This window comes from Conger conger, chromosome 17 (assembly GCF_963514075.1).
Source record: "Conger conger chromosome 17, fConCon1.1, whole genome shotgun sequence".
NCBI classification, from domain to species: domain Eukaryota; kingdom Metazoa; phylum Chordata; class Actinopteri; order Anguilliformes; family Congridae; genus Conger; species Conger conger.
This window is the reverse complement of record NC_083776.1, coordinates 33,132,603-33,150,102: the sequence shown is the minus strand read 5'-3', so window position 1 is coordinate 33,150,102 and position 17,500 is coordinate 33,132,603. Positions and strand designations below refer to the sequence as shown.

At 46.5% G+C, this 17,500-nt stretch overlaps 1 protein-coding gene across 1 annotated transcript in view; it reads right to left on the bottom strand.

The window, feature by feature from the left end:
- The window catches only part of LOC133116366 (intersectin-1-like), a 55,625-nt gene extending 43,428 nt beyond the window's left edge, over positions 1-12,197 (bottom strand). The window contains exon 1 of the mRNA XM_061225834.1: positions 12,064-12,197. The gene's annotated coding sequence lies outside the window, so the exon portion shown is untranslated. The remainder of the gene's footprint in view (positions 1-12,063) is intronic.
- Between the last annotated feature and the right edge of the window lie 5,303 nt (positions 12,198-17,500).

Here is a 17,500-nt window from a genome sequence, read left to right as displayed (position 1 = left end):
GCACCATATATCAAATAGCAATTTCTTAAAAAGCGTAATAAGAATAGACCCTGGCATGGCCACGTACAAGTGATCCGTCTTCTTTTATTTATTTTAAAATGTAATCACCCCCGAAGTGGCAGGACAAGTGCCAGAGGCATGCCCGTGGGCAGGGTGGGTGAACAGGCCCAGGGCAGAGACAGACCCAGCGCTGGCAGGGTGGGTGAACAGGCCCAGGGCAGAGACAGACCCAGCGCTGGCAGGGTGGGTGAACAGGCCCAGGGCAGAGACAGACCCAGCGCTGGCAGGGTGGGTGAACAGGCCCAGGGCAGAGACAGACCCAGCGCTGGCAGGGTGGGTGAACAGGCCCAGGGCAGAGACAGACCCAGCGCTGGCAGGGTGGGTGAACAGGCCCAGGGCAGAGACAGACCCAGCGCTGGCAGGGTGGGTGAACAGGCCCAGGGCAGAGACAGACCCAGCGCTGGCAGGGTGGGTGAACAGGCCCAGGGCAGAGACAGACCCAGCGCTGGCAGGGTGGGTGAACAGGCCCAGGGCAGAGACAGACCCAGCGCTGGCAGGGTGGGTGAACAGGCCCAGGGCAGAGACAGACCCAGCGCTGGCAGGGTGGGTGAACAGGCCCAGGGCAGAGACAGACCCAGCGCTGGCAGGGTGGGTGAACAGGCCCAGGGCAGAGACAGACCCAGCGCTGGCAGGGTGGGTGAACAGGCCCAGGGCAGAGACAGACCCAGCGCTGGCAGGGTGGGTGAACAGGCCCAGGGCAGAGACAGACCCAGCGCTGGCAGGGTGGGTGAACAGGCCCAGGGCAGAGACAGACCCAGCGCTGGCAGGGTGGGTGAACAGGCCCAGGGCAGAGACAGACCCAGCGCTGGCAGGGTGGGTGAACAGGCCCAGGGCAGAGACAGACCCAGCGCTGGCAGGGTGGGTGAACAGGCCCAGGGCAGAGACAGACCCAGCGCTGGCAGGGTGGGTGAACAGGCCCAGGGCAGAGACAGACCCAGCGCTGGCAGAGGGGCTGACTGCATGAGGAGGGCATTGCACACAGAGGTGAGACCACAGCCAGCAGCTCCGCTACGCAACCCAGCCCACAGCTGTGCGAGACACAGTACGGCTCTGTACATCTTATACCGCCTTCGAGGGCGTACGCCTTCCATACCGCCTTAAAAGATGTAAACCTTCCATACCGCCTTAAAAGATGTAGCTAAGCCTAGCACACTGCCTTGAAAGATTCAAGCCTTCCATACCGCCATAAAGTATATAAGCCTTCCCTACTGTGTTGAAAGATGTAAGCCTTCCACACAGCGTTCCATTATGTGTAATGTACAGAAATGGTATAAAGTAAATCTGAGACCGACTATAGCCCTGATGACCTTGGCTGAGTATACACTGCACTGCACTGCACTGGTTGCACGACAGGGAGCTTTTTCGAATTCCCTGCTACATAAGCAAACATATATGCAAGAAGCAATCCAGACGCTTCAACATCTCGCCAAAATGCAGTTAGACAGTGGGGAAGCAATTGGCGCAGTGATTGAAAAGGATACTGAATGTTTCTCAGACACTGATGCCTCAATGCAATAGGGGCCAGAGAACTAAGCAGTAAAACGAAATTATGTCAGATGACAGGAAATGATGGCAGTTAAGAAAGAGCAGCTCTCTGACAGCAGTACAATGTACTGGCACTTATGACCATCACTTTGCCTATCTCTACGAGTCCCAGTGTTTGCTTAGCAGTGAAAGGTAGGCTACTTTAGTCGATTTAAGCAAATGACTAGATTGTAAATTATAACAAGACTACTGAACAAAGTAAACCACTATTGCATAAAAATACGCGTATTCACAGTGACCTGTAAAAGACGTTGTGCTTCATCTTGTATCTACACTTATTTGTTTTTTGTGGCCAGCAGTAACATTACATGTAATTTGGCAGACGCTTTTATCCAAAGTGACTTACAAATGATTAGACAAAGCAGGAGACAATCCTCCCCTGGAGCAATGCAGGGTTAAGGACCTTGCTCAAGGGCCTGGCGGCTGGGCGGGTCTTATTGCGGCTACACCGGGGATCGAACCACCAACCTTGCGGGTCCCAGTCATGTACCTTGCGGGTCCCAGTCATGTACCTTGCAGGTCCCAGTCATGTACCTTACCCACTACGCTAAAGGCCACCCAGTTATGCAGACGGCCAACAATCGGCTTCATGTCGCCCAAGGGATATGGGAGGGATACAGTCAGTGGGAAAAGAGACTCCTACCGGTCATCAGGGTGCCCGTGGCTTGTGTTCTGTGCAAGCGTACGACTGGGTCTCCTCCACGCTGTTGGCACAGCTTGCGGTGAGGTCAGAATCAGCAGGGCTGACACCACATATCTGAGCGGTCTTCACTCTCCAAGGCCATAAGCAGGAGACATTCCAGATTCAGACTGAAGATGCCAAATTTTATCAAAAAGTAATCGCTTGAATCATTAGCTATAGCGAACTAGCTACAAAAACCATCCTTATGCAACAGGTCTGCACACAAGCCATCATTGTCAGGACCAGAAAAAGCACTCGCCGTTGTGTCCTAGCCACATCCGAGCGTGACCGTTTAAGGGGAAAAACAGTTCAAACAGAGTTCAAGATGCTGTATAATAAAAATCATAAAATTTCATTATGGATCCTTTTCGCGCTGTCATCCGTCTGAATCGAATTTTGATGAATGGCGCCTTCGCTCTGAGTGGGACTTAACCGGAGTGTCACTGCCTCTACCCTTGATGATGGTAGCAGTGTTGAAAATCGCACAGCTTCACAGTCACAACTGCAGGCAGTGGCAGTCAGGCTGGAGAAGCCAATGCTATGACGACAGAAAACAACAAACTGCTAAAGCTGCAGGATGAGTCTACAGCAGTCAGCTCATTTGCATTTATTATCAAGTACACACACAGTGTACAACCACCCTCCCCCCAGTAATGTACAGCACCATTTGTCCTTTGAGCACGCGTCCCAAATGTTAAAAACTGCTTATGGTGTCAGAGAAAAATGATTTTTAAAAAACGAATTAGATGATACACAGAAACGGAAATGTGTCAATGGTCCACCTCATCCCCATAGTAAGCCCAAGCACTACGGAGACACACACCCATCTCCAGCAGCTGCCTGTTGTTCAAGACTGTGAAGGAGAGAAACAACGGTGTTTCAGAAATGGCATCTCATTAATATTTATAGAGCAGGCTAACGACAGAGAGCGCAGAGAACACTGTGTGTGCATGGTACACGTCCTCCTGGCCGGACATGTCTGTCTGAGCTGGGGGTAAAGGGCACACGTCGCTAAAAGCGTCAACACCCCTACTCCAGGTAGCAGCTCTGACCTGTCCCGTGCAACTCCTGTTCTCTAAGTTCACCCATTGGTCGTTCTGGTTGCTCGGGCAACCTGGATATCTGTGACAATGCCCTTTCCTGGCGGAACGCGGGATCCCCCAGCGCTCCGTTTCCCAGACACACTTTGCATTCCGTGGCCCCCTCTGCTGAGCTGGAGGCTCATTACCATTTCACCATGACAGCCTCCAGACCTGGGGACACCAGCGACAGCCCCGCTGCCCCCCGTGTGTGCCCCTCACACACACGCTGTCCCCATGGCTCCCGGCGGCTTCAGGAAGCACGAGCCCACCCTTTCTCCCAGGCTGCGGCCATCTCAAATGGAAATGAGGAATTTCACATGCCCTCCCAGCCACACAGCAGAGAAATTTAGGAAGACAAATACACAAGGGTGGGGGCGGGGGTGGCTCTTAGCGTACATTACCTACAATTCATTTGGGGAGGGGGGGAGCAGCAAAAGTGAGAGGGTGTGTGTGTGTGTGTGTGTGTGTGTGTGTGTGCATACGCTCTCGATAAACAGGGAGTGGGGGGACATCACATGGGGGTCACGCCACAGCTGATGGGATGAACTGACAGTGGACTCTCACACTCGCCAAGCCGAGACTCCGCCCCTCTGTCACCCTAGTATTTCACGCACCAATTCCTGCTTTGTCAGTGAGACCAATCGGAGAACTGCCATTGTGTGTATGCTCAACTCTACTGGGTTTCTGTTGCTACAGCGAAGAGCTAACAGCACAGCCACACTGACATACAGTGTGCTACAGTGAAGAGCTAACAGCACAGCCACACTGACATACAGTGTGCTACAGTGAAGAGCTAACAGCACAGCCACACTGACATACAGTGTGCTACAGTGGAGAGCTAACAACACAGCCACACTGACATACAGTGTGCTACAGTGGAGAGCTACAGTAACAGCACAGCCACACTGATATACAGTGTGTTACAGTGGAGAGCTACAGTAACAGCACAGCCACACTGATATACAGTGTGTTACAGTGGAGAGCTACAGTAACAGCACAGCCACACTGATATACAGTGTGTTACAGTGGAGAGCTACAGTAACAGCACAGCCACACTGATATACAGTGTGTTACAGTGGAGAGCTACAGTAACAGCACAGCCACACTGACATACAGTGTGCTACAGTGGAGAGCTAACAACACAGCCACACTGACATACAGTGTGCTACAGTGGAGAGCTAACAGCACAGCCACACTGACATACAGTGTGTTACAGTGGAGAGCTACAGTAACAGCACAGCCACACTGATATACAGTGTGTTACAGTGGAGAGCTACAGTAACAGCACAGCCACACTGATATACAGTGTGTTACAGTGGAGAGCTAACAGCACAGCCACACTGATATACAGTGTGTTACAGTGGAGAGCTACAGTAACAGCACAGCCACACTGATATACAGTGTGTTACAGTGGAGAGCTACAGTAACAGCACAGCCACACTGATATACAGTGTGCTACAGTGGAGCTGATCCGGAAGAAGCCTTTCGTACATGAACATCTTTGTTTAGGCAGGTTTTTGACTCCACTTCTATTTTGGGTGGCAGAGGCTGGATATTTGGAACTCTGATGTTTGTATTCCAGCTTGATCAAATGACATAAATGCACATTGTAGGCTAACTTCCTTCTAAAAGCTCTTCATTTGCAAAAATTAACACCATTAGAACCTCTCCACTTTCAATGGCAGGTTGGCAACATTCTCAGTGACATTCCCGTCCTCTGTAGCCCTTAGTCAAAGACGGCAGAGGACTTCTCCACTGCACAGCGCAGCAGCCCTACTGCAGAGTACAGCACAGCACAGTATATTATATTATGGTAAAGCAGGAACTCTACAGCAGAGTATAGCATGTAGCCTATAGCAGTGTACTAACTGTCAAGTCCCAAGGGTAGTAATCTGGGGGTTCACTGGGAGGGGGATTACCTCTCATTCACTCCCACCAACGTGCCAGGACTGCTACACGCCTCAAAGCCTACAGGGCATTCAACTGAGCTAACTGCTAATACAGACCTAAACACATTCAGCTGAGTCAGCTGCTAATACAGAGCACAGCACATTCAACAGAGCTAGAGGCTAATACGGAGCACAGCGCATTAAACAGAGCTAGAGGCTAATAGAGAGCACAGCACATTCAACAGAGCTAGAGGCTAATACAGAGCACAGCACATTCAACAGAGCTAGAGGCTAATACAGAGCACAGCACACTCAACAGAGCAAGAGGCTATTACAGAGCACAGCACACTCAACAGAGCAAGAGGCTAATACAGAGCACAGCACACTCAACAGAGCAAGAGGCTAATACAGAGCACAGCACACTCAACAGAGCAAGAGGCTAATACAGAGCACAGCACATTCAACAGAGCTAGAGGCTAATACAGAGCACAGCACATTCAACAGAGCAAGAGGCTATTACAGAGCACAGCACATTCAACAGAGCAAGAGGCTATTACAGAGCATAGCACACTGGATCACGGCAAGGTCACTGGTGCCTAATCTGTGCAGCCCAATACATCCAAGAAACCACTGCTTGTGTAGACCCATCAACATCTGCTACAACAGAGCCATAGATACAGAATCCTAAATATAACAAGGTTTGATATCACTCCCAGAATAAATGTCTTTCAAATGACAACTGTGGTTACATCAAGCCCAGTGAGCTTTTTCTTAAAAAAGTCAACTGAAAATGTGAAAGATGACAACAGGCCCCGATATCTACACTGGTTTGCTTGGGCCATCTGTCAATATGTAGGAGGGGAGAAAACTGTTTCACCAATCTGTGGTTGTTTTGCAGATGTAGTGACCGCTTCCTGGATTCCCAGCCATTCTAACGAGCATCAAGCTCCACAGCCTGTAAATCCAGCCATCCACCAAGCTGCAGTCTGGGTTAGCATTGCTAGCTTGTCTAATTTGAAAGTATAAATATGAATTCTTAAAGTGACCTGAGGTATGGAAACAGTCTCTTGGGCCTGTTGGGAGCTTACAGCAGGCAGCTTGGTGGCTCATCTGTGGCCGAAATCCCGCAGAGGATTAGAGATCCACTCAGACAAACAATGAGGGAAATAATCTCCACCCTGGGACGCTGCGGTGACACAGGACCGTGTACGGTGGAGGGATGTTTGGGAGACTCCTAAAAGCACAGCGCTGTGAGCTGCTGCGAGCCTTGCTGCCCTGGGATGCTTCTGCTCAAGCCCCGTATGGACCCCACTGCTGCACACTCAGAGAACAGGTCCTGCCTGCGATTTAGAGCACACGAAAAGCAGACCCACCAAGGCCCTGCCCTCACAGAGGGGGCAGAGTGGCAGGCTCATATCCCAGGGATGAAGCACTGTGACCATGCTACCATACAGGTGGCCTGTAGCGTAGTGGTTACAGTGCGCGACTGGGGCCCGCAAGGTCGGTGGTTCTAATCCCGGTGTAGCCACAATAAGATCCGCACAGCCGCTGGGCCCTTGAGCAAGGCCCTTAACCCTGCATTCCTCCAGGGGAGGATTGTCTCCTGCTTAGTCTAATCAACTGTATGTCACTCTGGATAAGAGCGTTGGCTAAATGCCATTAATGTAATGTAATGCAATGGAGAACACCAACGAGGGCAAACAGCCATCAGTGTGCTCTGGTGCTTTACTTCTGAGGGACAAATCCAGCACTACCAGCCAATAAAATAGAGCGATAACCACGCAAACAGTCGCCGACATTCAAATCTCCGTTATAGCTTCAACCGATGAGCCCAAATGTTCCGCAGCTGACAGAGCCAGGCAAACCCTGAAGGTAACCTGCCTGCACCTCCTTCCTTACCCCTGTGAAGCGTCTTTGGTATGTTGTACAGAAGACAGGACCGCTCCAGAGAAAGAGGAGAGCGGGCAGGACATGGAGCTTCAAAGCTGAGACCCAGAGAACGCAACTCAGCAGCATTTCAGGGCTGACAGGCTGGGCATCAGTGCTAAAAACACACAAACACGATCACACCTGCAAGCACGCACACAAGCAAACATGCATGCGTGCACACACGCGCAAACATACACGTACACACCTCACACAGATAGCCAGAAGCCAGATTGCTTTGCACTACAATATATCAACCATGGTATAGTCAAAGGTATGCTCTGATGCATGTGGTTTTGTTCCGCAGAACAGGAGTCAGGTAAGAGCAGTCATGATATATGTTCATGCAGAGTTGTCATAGTGTCTCTATAAATAGGTCTTATACTAGGGCTGCCAGGCTTATGTTTGATAACTGAATATTCATTTAAGGAAAAAGGTCAAATAGCTAAAAGGATTATCTTATTTTCATGTTGTCCCACAACAGATGATAAAACTCTTGGCATTTCAATGTATCTTAATGGGAATAATTATTGGGGGGTGGGACTAGATTCAGCAGTAAATTATGCTGATAAACCCAACAAATGTGTTCCATGCTGTTGTGGTTTGAGGTTGTTTTTTGCTGCAATTCCTCTCTTGACTGTTAGAAGTCAGGTACCTATTGTACCTTTAATAAAAGCTTTATTTTCTACAAGCAGAGAAAATAAAATATTAAATCAGTAAAAACAGAAAAAGACAAGGTGGCCCCAAACTTTTGAACGGTAGTGTATATTTATCTTTTAATAAAAGTATTTATAAACATAGGAATAGATACAAGTAGGTACTTTCGCAAAAATATTTTTTTGCAGAATAGGGAACATCTGTGTGGACAAGAAGAGCTTCCTGGCAGGCACAAATGCAGAGCAGCATGGCTTCTGGTTTCATAACGTGCCACTAATTGACTGGCAGTATTGATGGTCACTAATTGATTGATGTTCAACATAATGATGTTTAGTTAGGTCACAATAAGCAATGCAAATTTGGTTGACATGATGTTAATAAACGTTAATAACAAAATATCATTTAAAAAAAGGTTTCGTTGGTTTTGTTAAGAAAGCAGCTTTTAAAAATTCCTTTGCAAAGTCATATCAGTGCACAATCCACACAAAGGTTTATTTTCATTCCAGCTCAAAAATTCACTGTATTGGCCACAATATGGGAAATGTGGGAAATTTGTGAATTCTTTCCTTCAAATATCCAGACCTGTATCAATCCCAAAAATATCATGTCGGGCAGCTGTAATGAAAGGGAGGTGCCACTATCCCAGAACCTCCCCGTGGGCTGGAAAAGCTCTGCTGGGAGGTTCCCTCAGCCCGCATACATCAGAAGTACCTGAGCAGGCCTGGCAAGGAGCTTTAAATAAACGCTGACAGCACTGGACTCTTACCAACTGGATGGTCTCACGTTCTTTGCAAATAATCGCTAAAAGAGCTACGCTAATCACTTCCAAACTGAAACAGAACTGTTTGACATGACTTTTTCATTGCAGTGTAGCGCATTCTGTTCCCCTTGTGGTTCTTTCAGAATGACAGCGTTCTGATCAATATAAAGGTTTAACTGTTGGGTTAAAAGTATATAGATATTTATTTTACTTTAGGTAATAAACATTGTTAGTTATGCTCAAACTAACACACTGTGCTATACCCAGCTCACTAACACACTGTGTGCTGTACCCAGCTCAGTAACGCACTGTGTGCTGCACCCAGCTCACACTAACACACTGTGCTGTACCCAGCTCACACTAACACACTGTGCTGTACCCAGCTCACACTAACACACTGTGCTGCACCCAGCTCACACTAACACACTGTGTGCTGTACCCAGCTCACACTAACACACTGTGCTGTACCCAGCTCACACTAACACACTGTGCTGCACCCAGCTCACACTAACACACTGTGTGCTGAACCCATCTCACACTAACACACTGCGTGCTGTACCCAGCTCACACTAACACACTGTGTGCTGTACCCAGCTCACACTAACACACTGTGTGCTGTACCCACCTCACTAACACACTGTGTGCTGTACCCAGCTCACACTAACACACTGTGTGCTGTACCCAGCTCACACTAACACACTGTGTGCTGTACCCAGCTCACACTAACACACTGTGTGCTGTACCCAGCTCACACTAACACACTGTGTGCTGTACCCAGCTCACACTAACACACTGTGTGCTGTACCCAGCTCACTAACACAGTGTGTGCTGTACCCAGCTCACTAACGCACTGTGTGCTGTACCCAGCTCACTAACGCACTGTGTGCTGTACCCAGCTCACTAACACACTGTGTGCTGTACCCAGCTCACTAACGCACTGTGTGCTGTACCCATCTCCTGCTAATTCATTCATTCTCCTCAATAACAGCGGGAAAAGCACACTGACAGCACCCCTGAGCTGCTCTGCCACCACCGCACAAAGAGAACCCCGGCATGCTCACAGTGGGGGGGGGGTCGCTGCCAGGGCCCTGACTCAAGAACAATGGCCGCTTTGAGTCAGCAAGCAGGAGGCGTGCTCTGCAGCCAAACTCACACCGATCCCCCCACACAAGCCCCGCCCTTTTAGCACTCTGCCCAGCCCCTCTCAGCACCAGGCCCTCCCCCTTTATCACTAAATCCCGCCTTCAGTGTTCAGCCTCGCCCCCTTCCGCCGTTGGTCACGCCCACCTCCACACCCCCCTGGTTAACATCACTACAACAGCATGTTACACAGCTCTCCACCTGAAATACCATCCCCTCACTGACAGTGGGCTGGGAAAAGAAAACTACAGTGGGGTCCGTGGAATGTGTAATGACACTAATTACATCAACAGGGGGAAATTCTGAGGTGATTGGCCCGGGATACCATGATACGGCAGCTCAATAAGCCACCAGGACTGCACATCCTAATCAATGCAGAAGCCCAGACCAGTGCTGGCGAACTATTAATTCTCCTCTTGTCCTGCAACACAGTCACGGGAGACACTGCTATCCATAACAGCACTATTTATCACATAAAGCAAGGACAGTTAATTTCGACACATTTATAGTCTTATTAAAACAAGAAAGAATTGCTAACACGCCGGAGGACCTAGAGATTTGGAAAAACTTGACTAGGGAGCTTTGCCCATGTACACGTTCTTTTATCAATGTCCATGACTTGAGTTTGGGCTTAATTAAGACACAGGGAACCAGGCCAGCAGGGTGGGAAAACAGTCAACCCTAAAGGAGCTGTAGGGAGGCAATATAAATAGAAACAGAGACAGAGAAGAGTGGAGAGGAGAGCAAAAGAGGGAGAGAATAGAAAAATCTCACAAATAATAGTTCTATTTAGTATATTTCCAATCAGGTAGATAAGATCATAGCAGGGAGATGGCATGATGCTGATCTTGCTCAGGTACTCTGCAACCAACCAAACCAGCTTCAGTAGCGTTGTACCACAACACATACAATAGGACACGGCTTTATTGTTATGATAATGTTGGGAGGCTGATTTCACCATAAACTGCCTTGGTGTATTCATTATCTGTAAGCAAGCGAGACGTCGCGCGCAATACATTCACGATGCGCTGTCATGGGCTGGGTCGCGACTTGCGACAATGTGAAAGCGGCAGCGCACCGTTACACGCCTCTAATAAAGGACAACATCCTGGCCACAATGTCAGCAGGATACACATTATGAGGTGAACGGACTGTACCAATCACAGCGTGTTCCGTAGCATTTTTAATAGAATAATATGTAGCCGTCAATCACAGAATGGGCTAGACAGCCCATAGCACGTAAAGGCGCTTCGATCTGTTCATAAATCGTTCAGTGATTTCACCACTGGAAACCTGTAAGTTAAAGCGACACTGACCTAGATGAGCACCTTGCTTTGCTAGCAAGCTGGCTATCTAGCCACCTTTCCTAAACACATAGCTATTGTACCATGCTTACTGAATAGCTATGGCCTAGTCATGTGTGAGGCTCAATAGCTAGATAATTCACTGAGCTATCGAGACCTGCCGACCTCCATCAAAGTCCACGGCCAGTTAGCAAGCTAACTTACGGGACCAAAGCAACCAGAATATCGGCAATACGTATCTTTGCAATTACTTGCCTGGTTGGTTGCAGGTTGTATGACAGGAGAGGTACCGTTAACTCGCTCGCTATTTACTTATCTCTAAGTAAATAACGTTAGCTAGGTATTTAACGTTACTTGGCGATACAACCACACATTGTAACGTTAACATATCGGATACAAATATCCACACTTGCAGAAAAAGCATCGTTAATATCATACAGAATTGCACAGAGTGACTGACTGAACATTAAATGTTCGGATCACGTTAACAATGTATCATGCTTGAAATTTTGGGGCGCACAGCTAGCAAAATTCTGCATTAATTCACACAGGGTTCCATTTAGCTAACGAACGTTAGACATCTGAAATATTTTCTTGTCTAGCTAGCTAGCTATGATCCGTAAATCCTGCATGATGTTCAACTTTTTCAGATTCGATAGGAAGCTATTGATCAATCTTGGTTACATAGCTAGCAAGACAGCTAGCCAACATAAATCATAACGACACAGGTAAGTTAAATCAGCTGCAACATTAGCTAGCTACCTGATTACTTAACGGTTTAGATTTTCACATAAATGTGTAATCCTTATACAAGCGACTAACACCGCAGCACTGATTCCCCCAATTAACGTTAGTGTGTACGGACACCAAAGCTAACCAGCAGTCTTAGCTAGCGAACTGCTACTACTCTTGCAGCATCAGGCAATGAATGCTTCATAAGAATGATCCAATTAGCTTACTAGCAGACAATATTTGGATGGGGAAACACCAGAGTGAAAACACAAACGGTCCTTCTTACCTCATCATAGGTCCCCCATAATATATATTTTTTCAGTAAATAAGATGTAAATATTTTTAAAATGCAATTCCCCCAGCCGATGCCACTATCTTCTTTCTCCCAGACGCCCGTTTTTTCACTCTCTCCCTACTGCTACGCAACCACAGTACGCAGAACGCTACATTTGGTCACGCCTCCATGGGGCGGTGTCAGGAGACAGGCAGCAACACAGTAGCGATGTACAGTCTCGCCACAACCTTTAAATTAAAAGATAGGCTACTGAAAAGGTTTGATTGGCATCCTTAGAAGGCAATGGCTAGAGCGGTACCGTATATGGCTCAAGTGTTTGAAGACAGAATGCATTGGCGTACTGGGGATTTAATTGGCAGCGACTAAATAAAGTCGTCTATTGTTGGTGGGTGGGGGAATACCGTTCCAAGAGGGTGTGAAGAACACATTGCACATCCCACTTAAATGAATGTAGTCTGGAGTGATTGATTGAGTCAGCGGAAACTGGAGAGAAAACGAGTGTTAAATAGACTGTACTTAAATTACTTCCAGTCTGACATTTTTTGTATAGTGGCCTTTTCATGTGTTTAGTCTACTTGTTCTACATGTTCTGAGGTAATGTAGCATGCAAACTGGGTTGGTTATAATAATTTATGCTGGACAATTGGCTTCTATGACTCAAATCTTTCACTCGACCCAGCCTCTCTTCATGGGCATTCCATAACACATCTCACCGTTGAGCCAGTGGCCTTTAGGATATGCGTAGCTGTGTCTTGCCAAACGCTAATCTCATTGACTGCAACAAACAGTGCTGTCTAATCTGTGTGTGCCAGCTATCTTTCCAATTTATTGTAATTGCTTAAGTAAAAGGAATACTTTAGTGTCTTTAATTAGAAATATTGCTTGATGAGGGTTTGTTTATACACTCTTAATGTCACATTCTCAGAAACATTAAAAGGAAATGCTTTTTATGTATTTTTAATCAGTGGACCAGTGGATACTGAATACTGATAGTGTGGGCAACATTACTTTTGTTTGAAACAATATTTATTAGAAATCTATGGAACTTGGTCCAACTGTACACTTTTTAAATCTTCGATACTCAGCATGACCCCAATGACCATCATATGCTGAATTCTGGAAGATAACTGCAATGAGTTTTTCCATGCCAGTGGTGTCTTTATGCCAGGATACACATGCTTTTTCTTATTTGAAAGGAGGGCAGAGTCCACCATCCTCATGTACATTTTCACTGTACTCAGAAAGGGAGAAAGCAGAGAGGGTATTTATTAGATAGACATGGGACACAGTGCAGAAACACTTTTGCTTTTCTGTTTAGTTTGATTTTCTGTTCAATTTTAAATGGGCCTAATAAACATAATATGTATTATTGATTTAATGCATTTATGTTAAGGTCTAAAATAAATACAATTCCTGTTGGCATGTTACCCTGGGGTAGCATTTCCTCTGACCTACTGGATCTTGTGAGGACCAGGAGGTGCTGGAGTAGCTTTGGGCCAACAGGGGGCGCTTGTGTGCAGGGTTGGGTGGAGCAGACTGTGTCAGCCAGAATGATTAAAGCCGTAACATTTACCAGACTAATATTTGTCCTCTCTCTGGCTTGACTTTTCCCACTGAGAAAAGAAAGAAAAAAAGAAAGGTGATTTTGTGCTGGATGTGCCATCCGTTTGTTTTTTCTTTTCACGTAAGTGAGACAATTTTCAGGATGGAAGCCAACACTACCCAGCCTATTAGTGTGGAGATGAAAAATGGAGTGTGTGTGTGTGTGTGTGTGTGTGTGTGTGAGAGTCTTTCTGTGTGAATGTTTGCATGAGAGACAGTGTGTGTGTGTGTATGTGAGAGAGAGAGAGAGAGAGAGAGAGAGAGTGTGTGTGTGTATTTATGTTTCTGTAGGAGCATACTGTGTGTCATGGCATGATGGACAGTGTTGATGCTAACCGTTTTTGCAGCCCACAGCTTGAGGGGCCAGTGCCTTTGTAGGAAGCTACTGTTTCCATGGAGATGGTGCCTTTAAAAGAGAGGTTGATTGTTCACCTCTGAGGAGGTCCAAACATCCCAGCATTCCTCAGTAGGCCAGAAAGTTGCAACATGCCCTAAAATGAGAATTATTGACCAGTACATTTTATTGAAGCTGACATTTGTCCACATACTGTGGGATGCATGACATTGTGTAGTGTATGAATGCATGAAAATGCAAAATGTTCTCAGTTCTTCCTGTACATAAATGTGATACAGCTTTGCCTTTACTATTATGAAATACACAACAATGGTATGTGCACATCCAGGAAGGCTTACAGGTAGATATGAAAGTGACTATTTGGGACCATCACATTGGTGCACAGGTATTTATCCTTTCTCGTATAAATTGTCTTTTCTTTGAGCAGGATTTAGGTGGAGGCATAATAGTACCCCCTACAGAAGTGGCATCTGAGTTCAAAATGAATGTGAAATGAATAATTGAAAAATGCCCAGAGCATAAGACAAAACATGTTTTTAAAAATGTAATTAATGCTAAAATAATGCCCCAGAACAGTGCTTTAATGTGTCCTCTGAAAAACGGCCCCTCTTGGCGTATCTGGGGATGTTTGTACTTATCCTGTAGGAAGATTGCACCAGGCCCAGTTGGGACAGCACCAGCACAGACATGAGAGGGGTCTTACCGTGGGATATAATGACCAGCAGAAGAGAGAAGAGGCTTGTGAATGATACATATTCTTCCATTCAGGTGAAGGCCAGGTTGCGACATGTATGGTAAAATGTCCAGTGTTACAGTAGTTCAACTGTAAGAGAGCACAGTATGGGTCTAACAGGGATCACATGTACTGTCTAAAGTTTAACACTGAAACTCTTACTGTGTGCGTGTTGTCTATTGGTGACCAGACCAGAGGCAACAAACATATTTGATTGTGGGACTTGAGAATCTGTAGGGAATAGTCCTTTTGTTTCCTGTAAATCATGACCCATATATCAGCTCATTCAAAAAGTCTAGCAGTAGTCTGACCAGATTCCAAACATTCTCGATTTCTGACAAAGTGTCCGCTTTTTTCCCCATCTGTGTTATTGTATGTTTGAGCCCTTTCCAGGGGCTGCTGTGGTACTCAGAACCCCCCTGTGCTGTGTTGTGTGGGGTATTCACAGCCCAGAAGAGATAAGACCCACCTGCATTTCCCTTCTGATGTTTCCATAATTGATGCAGCTGTGGAGAAATCTCCTCCAGCTCGATCCACCTTCACCCTGACTGACTGGCTTTCTGAGTGACAGCCGCAGAAGCTGAAGAAATCAGATGTACTGTGCTTGAGCAGTCTCACTTTGCTTGTATTTATCTCGAGTCCTACGAATTCTATGTGGTCCATCAGGATTTCTGAGTGACTGGCAAATAATTTATGAACAAAGAAAGTAGACAACCTTCACAGCATACAGAGTGATTTTACATATCTGGTCCACATTTGGCCTTGTTCTCACGGACTCATGTGTGTCATGATAGGCCAGGCAGCCAACAGTCTTATCTCCATATCTGTCTGTGTGACGTTAGTTAGAGCCCACATCAGATCTGTCTGTGTGACGTTAGTTAGAGCCCACATCAGATCTGTCTGTGTGACGTTAGTTAGAGCCCACACCATTTCTGTCTGTGTGACGTTAGTTAGAACCCACATCAGATCTGTCTGTGTGACGTTAGTTACAGCCCACTCCGCCACCCACACACACACTGCGACTGTTCCCCTCTCTGCAGCAACAAACTGTAAAACAATCTTTAAATATATTTTTCATGTTTTTAAAAACGTATTCCACAACCTCTTCTGCAACCTAGTGGACAACATGGGGAAATAACTCAAAATCTTATCAGCATATTTTCAAGTTCAAGCTGTGTTTATTTGATTTATTTGACTATTTAACAAAGAAGGTCAAGTGATAACACAAACAATGGGTTTTTGCACTGCGGGGGATTAAAGGGCAGGATTAGTGGGCCAGTGCCAGAGAGACAGTTTTGGAATCTGATCAGCACACTGGAATTAAAAACCCAATGGTTTCAAAAGGATCTGTTACAGAATACAGGAACTTTCGGAGACAAGAAAGGGAAATATAGTTTATCTTAGTCCGTTTTGTCATTGTTTATATGTAAATGCACACTCTCCCTCTCTCTCACACGCACACACACACACACACACACTCTCTCTTTCTCTCTCTCTCTCTCTCTCTCTCTCTCTCTCTCTCTCACACACACACGCACACACACACACACACACTAGATTTAACAGCTCAACTCAAAGAAAGACCTCTGTCCCTGGCTTTGGCTTTTTTCTCAAACCCCCAATGTGCCACCAATTGCTCCACCAGCACTACTTTCAACAGCAACATAGTTTTGTTTTGAGGGCCTTCCAGCTCAGCACCAGGCAAGCCCCGCCCAGCTTAGCTTCAGCCTTGCATAGCTTCAGCACTAACCAAGTCCAATCCTGCTTAGCTTCAGCACTAACCAAGTCCAATCCTACTTAGCTTCAGCACTAACCAAGTCCAATCCTGCTTAGCTTCAGCACTAACCAAGTCCAATCCTGCTTAGCTTCAGCACTAACCAAGTCCAATCCTGCTTAGCTTCAGCAATAACCAAGTCCAATCCTGCTTAGCTTCAGCAATAACCAAGTCCAATCCTGCTTAGCTTCAGCAATAACCAAGTCCAATCCTGCTTAGCTTCAGCAATAACCAAGCCCTGACATGATTTGCTTCAATACTTACCAAGCCCAGCCCTGCTTAACTTCACCAAGCTTAACCAAGCTCTGACATACTTAAACAAAATCCAGCCCTGTTAAGTGACAAAGGAACCCTATGCTCCCAAAACTATGCCCACAATTTAGTTATAGATATGGCTACCATTCTGGTAAGGATAAACTGTGCTGGCGAAGCAATGAGTCATAGACGACCTTGGCAGTCGAGTCAACCTTGAGAAAATGTTTTCCTGGACCAGTGGTAGCTGATAGGAGGAGAGGGCAGACTCAGGGTCACCCTGCGTTCAGTTTCATTAGCGCACACGCCGTTCCCAGCAAACAGTCTCAGAGTAACCGTGTGCACGGAGCTGCCAGGCTCTCCTCCTCTCTGAGGTTAACTCCCCATTTCTCTGGCTCTAAGACATTCCTCCATTCTTCAGCCAAATCAGAACGGCGCCGACCCCAACTTCACTGTAAGTTTTACCTTAAATGATCTACATTTACAAGCAACTCTGTGTATGATGCTCATATAGGCTCAGTAGCCTGGAATATAGATCAATTATCTTATTTTTTCATCTTTCTGTTCTGCACATTTTTTAACTGTATGGAACAATGAAAGAAGTGCTCTACATTTGGGTAGCACAGGAGGGCAGTTGCCTGGCCTGTATGTCATTTAAAATCAGGTGAAAAGGAAATCAGGTGGAGTTAGAAAGGGAGGAACTTACAGTCAG